General features: G+C 43.9%; 1 long non-coding RNA gene across 1 annotated transcript; it reads right to left on the minus strand.

Annotated features, from left to right (window-relative positions):
* Positions 1-4,414: 4,414 nt before the first annotated feature.
* On the minus strand, positions 4,415-6,956 carry LOC141096129 (uncharacterized). Its single transcript, XR_012233599.1, has 2 exons — positions 6,513-6,956; positions 4,415-5,691 (listed from the first exon to the last, which is right to left on the minus strand). It is a non-coding gene; the product is annotated as an uncharacterized lncRNA (long non-coding RNA).
* Positions 6,957-9,995: the final 3,039 nt, after the last annotated feature.

Genomic DNA, 9,995 nt, shown 5'->3' on the forward strand with positions numbered 1-9,995 from the left:
ATGTCCTGTCTGTCGTGTGGTTTGTGTATAGTACACAACACTCACTTTTGGAATGGGACTCCACGGTCCTGGTTCCAGATGCTACTATACATTGACTGACAGACTCCGAGTCCATTTTTAACATATTAACTTTACTCAACAAGTTCAGTTCAGTCACAGACATCGCACAGTAAATTTCAACAGTCACAGTTCCTTCCACCTGTGCTGTCCCTTGCTATCCTGGCAATTCTTGCCCTTGAGACATGCCATCCGGTGCCACAGCTTCCCAAGTTTCTGATCTAGTTCTTGCTTGGGGATTCCTGCCCGTTTTCCCCTCTGAGAGCAAAATTAAGGCTTGCTCTTCCATACCTTTTCCAAACCGTAGGTCTTGGACATCCTGGGATATCCCACTGAACCTAGTCGCTGCCGTTCTCATGCTGCTCCCGTTTCGTCGTATCTATGTGACTTTCAGCCCTATCGCCCTGAACTGTTGCCCCTACTGAACTCGTATCTGGAACAATCTCACTGATCTCCATCCAACTTACTAACTAGCCTAAACAGGACATGTCCCTACTAAAACTACTCCTACCCCTCCCAACTGGGAACTTCCCTACATCCTTAACTACTTCTGTCTGTGACTTCCGTCTGCGAGTCTGGGCTGCAGTAAGACAGCACCCCGAGCAACCCCGGTACCCTTTACCCCTATACAGGGATCTGGATTTACAGCAGAGCACAGGAGGTAGCTGTCTGAATAAGAGCAGCGGACCAGAGCAGGACGGTCGCCGGAAAGGGGTTAAAAACCGGGACCAAAAGTGTAGTCAGGAATCCAAGTCTAAACCAGGCGGGCAGCAGAGGTACAAAAACAGCAGACAGTAGCAGAGTCAAATCCAGGCCAAGTTCAGAGTCATAAACCGGGAGGGAGGCAGAGGTACAAAATCGTCAGGCAGTCGCAGCGTCAAAAACCAGGTCAAGGTCAGAGTTGAAACCAGGAGGGCGGCAGAGGTACAAAATCGTCAGGCAGGAGCAGAGTCAGAAATCCAGGCAAAGTTCAGAATCAAAGATAACAAGTAACAAACTAGCACACTGGGGAAACCAAGACTATATCTGGCGGCCTGCAAGACCAGCCCCAAGGTATTTGAGGGATCAGATCATCCCTCACAGGTTCACAGTCTGATGACGTCATTAGGACCGCCCCCAGGACCAGGCCAGATGGTGATGCACCAACCCCTTCATGACCGACAGAGGAGCGCAGCCTGCGGCCGCCAGATGCCTGCGGAGGAGCCTCCTCCCTGTTAGCAGTACCCACGGGCGGACCACGGCGCCTCCCAGTGGTCGAGGCAGGAACAGCCGTCCCCGAGTTTGACCGTGACATGACAGTCCGGCGCCTCCCAGAGGCCAAGACCGGAATAGCAGAGCTCGGGTCTGACGGCGACGTGCCAGTCTGGTGCCTCCTAGTGGCCGAAGCAGGAACAGCAGTCCCTGTATCCGATGGCGACATGACACTGTCCTGAACTTATCTAACTTTCTAAACTACAATGCTCTCCACAGTACTAAACCCAATTCTAACCATTCTTACGACTCTAATTCCTACACTTGTACTCTAGTTTACTAACTCTGCCCCTAGTCTTATTAAAATACACGACACAAATGACATCACATAACAAACCATGTTACACTTAAAACGTACCCGTTTTATCAGAAAGGGATGCAAGGTATAGATTGATCCCGACACACCCTTACACTGCCATGTAGTGCCACAGACTGCCCTGGAGCTCCCTGATGCCCTTATCCAGGCTGGGGAGGTGATTCCCCAGGACACCATCCTCTGTCTCATCAGGATAATGCCAGGTGTGCATGTGAGTCACATTAGATTATCAGCTTCCGTGATGAAATTCAGGCAGATTCAATCCATGTGATTTCAGTCTTTTACTTCAGAAGGATCTGGAATCCAGTTGGTTGATGATTTTGGTTTTCATTGACTACTGATAGGTTATTTTGTTCTCAGTTAATTACACAATGAATATCAGAAAATATTTTCAACTTGAAACTTTCATTTATTTTCGATGTGTCGTGATTACATTATCCCACTATTTTTTACCCTAGTGGACCATCAACTTTAGTTTTGTTTTTTTTTTCACAGTGAAGGAGGAAAAAGACCCACACAAGGCAGTGGACATCTAGTCCATTTTCACAGGCTCCATGCCAGCTGCAGAACTTGGCAGTCAGGCTCATAAACAAATGTTATTGTGAATCTATCAAGCATGTAAATGGAAGCTGATTACTGTTAGTAAACAAGCGGCTCATTATCTTTCCGCATTGGCAATGTGATCCATAGCGGCCGATAGTCCCTGTTGTATAGCGTCATTCCGGCAGGATATCTATACTCGTACTGCTTTTTAGTCACAGAACCTAAAAGAAATTGTGTCATAAATATTTATCACTCATCCACAGGACAGATCATAAATGAGGTCTGAACACTGAGATGCCCAATTTGCAAAAATGAGGTTCCCAAAGTTCCCTGTGTGAATGGAATAGTGTGCATGTGTGACCAACGCTACAGTTACTTCTATTGTACTGTACAGTTGTGGCCAAAAGTTTTAAAACTGACAGATATTTTGGCTTTTAGAAAGTTTGCTGTTTCAGTGTTTTTAGATCTTTTAGGCCTCTTTCACACATCCTGTTATTTCCAGTACTGGAAAATCCAATACTGGAGATACCAATGTCCGAGCGGCATACATTTGGCAACCGTACCACATGTACCCGCTCTTGGGAAGCAGCTGTACAGTTAGCGCTGTTCCCCGGAGCCGACTGCTAAAGACCACTCTCATCATTCTGCAATCATTGCGAGCGGGGGAAAATGTTGAGAGTTATATTCAACTGATAACAGCGAGAGCAGGCGGCGATTGATGGGGCTACTACGTGAAATTCTCACTGTGATTTGTGGTGAACTCAGTCACTTTTTCTCACGGTGCTGAGGTAACCACAGTTCAGCCCGGCTAAGAAAATAGCCTCAGTGACCAGCAGTAACCGAGGTGATTGCTATTTGTAAATAAAAATGGAAAAGTGTGTTTTGTTTTTATTTAAAATAAAGGACTTTATGCTTGCTGTGTTTATTTACCATACAACTATAGTATTAGTAATGGATAGGCATCCTATAGATAGCTCTCCATTACTAACCCATGGGCTTGATATCACCAGACAATAAGAAGGTGACATTAACCCCACAGATATGAACCCCACTTGCCGTAGCCACAGGGCAAGTGGGAAGAGCCGAGCAAAGCGCCAAAATTGGCGCATGTAATAGATGTCCCTTTTTTGAGCGCTATTTTTAGGCTGGGGCGCCAATATCCATGGTCCCTTACCAATATGAAGATACCAGCCTCCAGCTGTCTGCTTTAGAAAGGCTGGTTGTCCAAAATGGGGGGAGGACCCCATGTTGTTTTTTTTAATTTATTTAAATAATTTAAAAAAAACAGCGTGTGGACCCCTCTATTCTTGGTAACCAGCCCCCGCTGTCAGTTTTGTCTGGCTGGTTATCAAAAGTACAGGGGAATCCACACCAGTTTATTTATTTATGGGAATACGTCTATCAGCCGCCACCTGCTCTCACTGTTATTAGCTGCAGCAGGTATAGGCTCATGGGAGTAATAGTCCCATCAGCCACCATCTGCTCATGCTGTTATCAGTTGAATATAACTCTCAACATTCTTACCTGCTCGTTCTGATCGCAGTCAGAGCAGGGGAGAATGATGAGAGCCTTCTTCAGCACCTGGCGCCAGGGAACAGCACAAACTGTACCAATGCCTCCCAGGTGTTGGTATGAATCACACTGTTTGGGGTAAAACTTGTTTTTTTGTTAATTATTCTAATTTACTGACATAATGACTTTTGGGTTTTCATTGGCTTTAAGCCATAATCATCAGCATTAACAGAAATAAACACTTGAAATAGATCACTCTGTTAGTAATGACTCTATATAATATGAGTTTCACTTTTTGCATTGAAGAACTGAAATAAATTAACTTTTTGATGATATTCTAATTTTGTGAGAAGCATCTGTATATCCTCCATCCTGGTATATGTCCCTTATCCTGACCCATAACAGAAGTATAATGCTCTCCCCATAGTCATCCATATAGTATTAGTATAACACACAGCCCATAGACTTCCATATAGTATAATGCACCCCCCCATAGTCCTCCATATAGCATAAGGCATACCATAGTCTTCCATAAAGTATAATGCACAGCCCATAGTCCTCCATAAAGTATAATGCACAGCATATAGTCATCTACAAAAGCTTATACCAAGCCAACACCCACAGATAGTAACACTAATTAGCATATGGAGGTGCAAGGATGTATAGGGAACATAGGGAACAGTAAGTGCAGATGAAGATCATATGAATGAAAGCACTACCCAAAGACCAAGGTACTAAAAGTGAAAAACTTTATTGAAATAGCAATAAAATATGATATAAAAACATAGAATAACAGGGAAATGACAATGGTAAGCAAAATTGGTAGAACCACGGTTAACAGACAGGTAAAAAGAACCACAGGCCAAATAAGTATGTATAAGTATGTATAAGCAAAAGTCTGCTCAAAAGTGCAAGTGCATTGTGCTAAAGGGTATACCTGTGTAAATAGTATACATGAGATATGTACCCAAAGGTAAGTATACACTAGGAGCACAGAGAAAATCCCTAGAGGCTAACCGCCACATTAGGAAAAAAAAAAGGTTGCAGAGCAAAGACCAGTAACGTATAATGCATGTGTGCCTGAGGGATTATCTGGAGGTCCGTGGTTCCACCAACCCCAACGCGCGGTTTGGAGTGGTGCTTTCTTCTGGGGGTATGGCATCAATATAAACCGTGAGCCTTATATGTGTACAAGAGGCCAATCCGGGCAGATGTAGAAAAAAGGCAAAGTGCTGCTCCATAATGGCGCATGCGCTGTCGGCAGCCCCCGGAAGTCAGCATCACCGAGGGCGTCATCGGATGAGCGAGACCGCGTCCAGAGCCGAAACAAACCGCCGTCGGCAATGCCAGGTTACATGGCGCAGATGCGCATGCGCACAGAGCACAAAAGCGCTTGCAATAAGGTATCCAAAAGAAGTATATATACGAACTCTGGATAAGTAATCAGAATGCGTATTGCAAAAAGAAAAAAAGAGGAAAGTATGAGGGCACAAAACCATATGATCAGATACTAGTAAATGGTACATAGAGGGATAATATAGTAGAAGGAAGGTGAAGTGTAAAAACAACAAATGAAGATGAAGATGCCAGTGTGAGAAGTGGAAAAAAAAAGGGAGAGGACAAAGGGCTCGATGCCTAAGTCAAATACTAATAGTGACAATATGTTGATAAATAAAAGGGAGTGTAATTGAGAAGGGAGGGGGGTGTATATTTATGAAGATAAAAATAATAAAATATAAATATATATAAGGGACAATGCCTAAAGTGAAAATAAGGTAACCTATCATAAATAGTCACCAAAATAGTTCACATTAAAGTGATAAAAGGGATGGTGAATACCATACTAGAGTGTGATAAAACATACATACAATTTAAATAAATCAACATATACAATGGACAAACTGACACACTGGAGAACAGCCATCATGTGAGAGCATCATATGGAGTCCTGAGATGAAATATCATCCTTCCTTAAGGAAATGAAGCGTTGAATTCTCAAGTAAGAACCACACCTGGAGATGCAAAAGTATACAATGAACACGGAATCTGCAATAATACATAAAACACGATTAAAGGCACAAAACAATATAAAATTAAAAATAAAATAGAACAAAAGATGCCAATTAAAAAGCATGGAACAGGTGATCAAAGAAAAGAAAGGGGCAAAACTCAAAGTTTCATTAAGGCCATGGGGTTGTAGGGTACAGAACCTCCAAATCCGCCTGGACTCCCTCTGAGCCAAAAAACGACCTAGCTTACCCCCGGAGACTGGAGACTATCCGATCGATACCTTTAATTTGAAAACCAGAAGGGTCACAGGAATGATGGAGCTTAAAATGACTTGGAATTGTTTTTAAAGACCCAACATCAACCTCTTTGGCAGTCGCCAAAATATCCCGAACGTGCTCCCGTACCCGAACTTTGAGAGCATGTGTTGTAAGGCCCACGTAAAGTTTATTACATGGACACGTACCAAAATATACAACCATGGTAGCTGAACATGTGATTGTTTGGGTAATGAGAAAATCTTTACCGTCCGAAGAAGAGAGGTGGCTGGCATGAAGAATGTTAGGATATGCAACACACTTCCCACAGGGTCTGCAACCCCATGCGGGGACACAGGGAGCAGACACCATGAGAAAGACAGGGTGAAGAATAGCAGGTGTAAGGTAACTCCTCACTAAATGGTCTCCCAAATTTTGTGACATCCTAGCTGTAATCGAGGGTTGTGAGGGCAAATATTGCCTCAAAGTAGAGTCCGCAAGCAGGATACGCCATTGTTTGGCTACTGAATCTCCCTCCAACGTGAGTGATATTGCATCACTAGCATTACCTGATTGCTGGCCTTGGATTTGGTGGAGGAGTAGAGAAGTTGTTGTCTGTCAGTATTCTTAGCCCTATTGTAGGCTTTTTTTTTTTTTTATAGCTCTCTTGCTGTAGCCTCAGTCCAAAAAACAATTTTTCATTTCCTCAGCTTGAGCCTCAAAGGCTTCATTGGATGAACAAATCCTCTTGATATGGAGGAACTGGCCCGTGGGAACAGAATTGATCACATGGGGCGGGTGGGAAGATGACGCATGCGGCACGGAGTTGACTGCCGTATCCTTACGGAAAACATCAGCAAGTAAAATGCTGTCCACACCCCTCTCCACAAGGACATCTAAAACATCAATGTGGTTAGAATCATAATTTTAAAAGACAAATGTATATTAGACTGATTATTGTTCAATTCATTAAAAAAATGACTGCAACTCAGAAGGTATGCCTTGCCAAATTAGAAAAACGTCATAGATGTAGCGGGCCAAAAAATGACCAGCTCCATCGATGGAACCCTATCTGATGAGAATGGATCCCTCTCCCACAGCCCCAGGAATAGATTGGTGTATGAAGGCGCACATGAAGCGCCCATAGCTGTCCTCTGGAGCTGTAGGTTGAAGGATCCATTAAAAACAAAAAAATTATGAGTCAAAAGAAAATTCAAAAGTATTACCAAAAAAATCAATGTCACTGGCAGAGAAGTTGGTCATGGAAAGGAAGTGTGAAATGGCTCTCAAACCATCCTGGTGACAAATATTAGTATCAAGTGACTCAACGTCACATGTCCTCGTCAACATGTACGAAGTCTATTTTTTTAAGGAAATCAGAAGTATCCTTAAGGTAGCATGGAATAGTCTCCACCAGGGGTTTGAGAAAAGAGTCAATATATTTGCCGATGCTCTCTGTAAGGCCACCCACCCCAGAAATGATCAGCCTACCTGGAGGGTTCTGGAGGCTCTTGTGGACCTTTGATAAGAGATATTGTCATGGTCTGCTGAGTTTCTGGGATTAGGTGGTTTTAGGGTTAACCTAGATGGCCTCACTCTGGCATTCTGGGAGGCTTCTTATAGCCTCATTGTGGGACCATACCCTGTCCCTTATACTCTGACCCTGGGCCGAGTGTGTTTGACCCTGTTGTGCCTGTGCCAGTGTTTTGTGCCAGTGCTACGTTTTGTCTGTCTGGTTCTGATTTGGTTGTGCCCGTTACGAGTTTTGCCTGCCCCTTATGTACAGTGCTGCTCTCTCTGTGTATGACCCCTTGGCTACGTCCTGACTTCCCTCTGCCTGCTTCTCTTGTACTGCGCTGCCCTCTCTGTGTATGCCCCCTTGGCTATGTTCTGACTATCCGTTCTGTCTAATCCTTTGGTACTGTCGTGCTATCTCGTACTTTGACCCCGGCCTGATCTGGTTTACCTCCCTGTCTATGCCTCTTGGTAACTTAACTTTGTCCCGTAGTTACCCTTCTAGGAGTTTTCTTACAGCTCCTAGCTCTCTGGAGCTTTAGCCACGCCCCCAGCAGTCACGTGCTTCAGGTCCTGTTTGTCTGAAGCACGCATCTTCACTGCTGCTGCCCCGCTCCACAGGTATCTTTGGGCACAGTTTGTTTTACTCAGGACACACACACTGGCTCAGTGAGCAAGTGCAGTGCGGTGATCCTGACAGATATAGAGTTGGGATGCAGGGATCCTTTGTAAAAATGTCTTGAACCTGTGTGGTAATGACACCACCAGACACAGCTCTCTGCAATATTTTACATAGTTCACCCTTATAAGAGATTAGAGGATTGAAAGTCAGCCTTTTGTAACACTGATGACATCTACAAAGTATCATGCACAGCCTATAGTCTTCCATAAAATATAATGCACAATCCACAGTCATCTATATAGTATAATGCACAGCCCATAGTCATTCAGAAAGTGTAATGCACAGCCCATAGTCATTCATAAAGTGTAATGCACAGCCCATAGTCATCCTTAAAGTACAATGCACAGCCCATAGTCCTCTATAAATTATAATGCACAGCCCATAGTCATCCATGTAGTAGTATGGCCACTGGTTTAAAAAAATTAAAAACACCGCATGGTGTCCTATTCTGAATCCGACAGCTGACTTCTGCGTGCAAAGGGAGCACATGATGTCACTGCCATGCTCCCCTAGTCATGTGCACCCCGACGTCAGCTGCTGACCTCTTATTGGCTGGTAGTGTGTACTGCCACGCACGGACCCTATGAGTCAGTGCGGTGCAATAAACTTCAGCTGTATGTACGTCTGAGGATGCACATCCAGTTTGTTACTATTCCACCCTTCAGTGTGTCTGGGTTGCATTTACGGACTGCTCAGCCCTTCAATCTTGTTCAGCTGAATGGTAAAGCAGGAGATAAGGTACTTCATAAGCTGTGAAAGGAAGAGCCAAATAACAAGAGAGGGGAAAATATAAAAATGAGGAAAAAAAATATTAAAATCAATTTAAAAAAATACCATAAAAACAAGACATTTAAAAAAAAAAGGGGTGAAACACAAAGATTCATTCAGGCTATTGGGGGTCATATTTCCCAGCTCTACAATCCATTTCATCTCTCTTTGAGCCAGGATTGTCTTAATATTACCCCCCCATGTATACCCCCATGGATGATGTCGATGCCGCGAACCATGAAAGTCTTTAGGATTACCCTCATGATACATTTTAAAATACCACCTTATCTCCTGCTTTACCATCCCAAGTCTCTGATTGATTCTGGACATTTCTTAATATGGATTCATATGAAGAGGAATATGTTTCAATATACAACTGCAATTTGTGGAATATGCTGTACCATGGTATCACAGCATTTTATATTAATGAACTAGATGCATATTTTCAGCAAGCCAGGAGGAATAGACTTATCTATAGGTTGACTTTTGAAATTATGTGTTTCTCTCTTGTTGGTTAAGAGTCTGAAATGTTGACTCATCTTGTAGGTTAAGATGATCATTTTGAATGGCTAAAGGGCATGTCACACTAAGAGATATCGCTAGCAATATCGCTATAACTAGTGACGTTATAGCGATATTGCTAGCGATATCGCTGTGTCTGATACTTACCTACGACCGGCTCCCCCGCTGGATATCGCTGATCGCGCAAGAACGTTCAGGACTGTTTCTCGTCGTCTGCTTCCTGCGGCGCTTCCTGCTGTGAGGACGAGCGACGCGTGGAGCCGGGCGGGAGGACGCAGGATCGCCTAGTGTGACAGGTAAGTAGCGACCCCCAACCCCAGCGATGTCGCTAGTGAGATCTGCCTATGTGGCAGCTCACTAGCGACCACTTAGCGATGTACCAGCGATCCTGACCGCGTCATATCACTGGTCGGGATCGCTGGTACATCGCTAAGTGTGACAGTACCTTTAGTTTAGCTTCTAATTATCAGCTCCGACTTATTGTCTGCTATCTTTGTAAAACAAATGACAAAAGACTGACTGGCACTTCCAGGCTAGTGTGAACAGGTGCATACTAGGAGCAGCT

The sequence above is a fragment of the Dendrobates tinctorius genome, unplaced genomic scaffold, assembly GCF_039654945.1.
Source record: "Dendrobates tinctorius isolate UK_male_01 unplaced genomic scaffold, ASM3965494v1 ptg000071l, whole genome shotgun sequence".
Classification (NCBI taxonomy): Eukaryota; Metazoa; Chordata; class Amphibia; order Anura; family Dendrobatidae; genus Dendrobates; species Dendrobates tinctorius.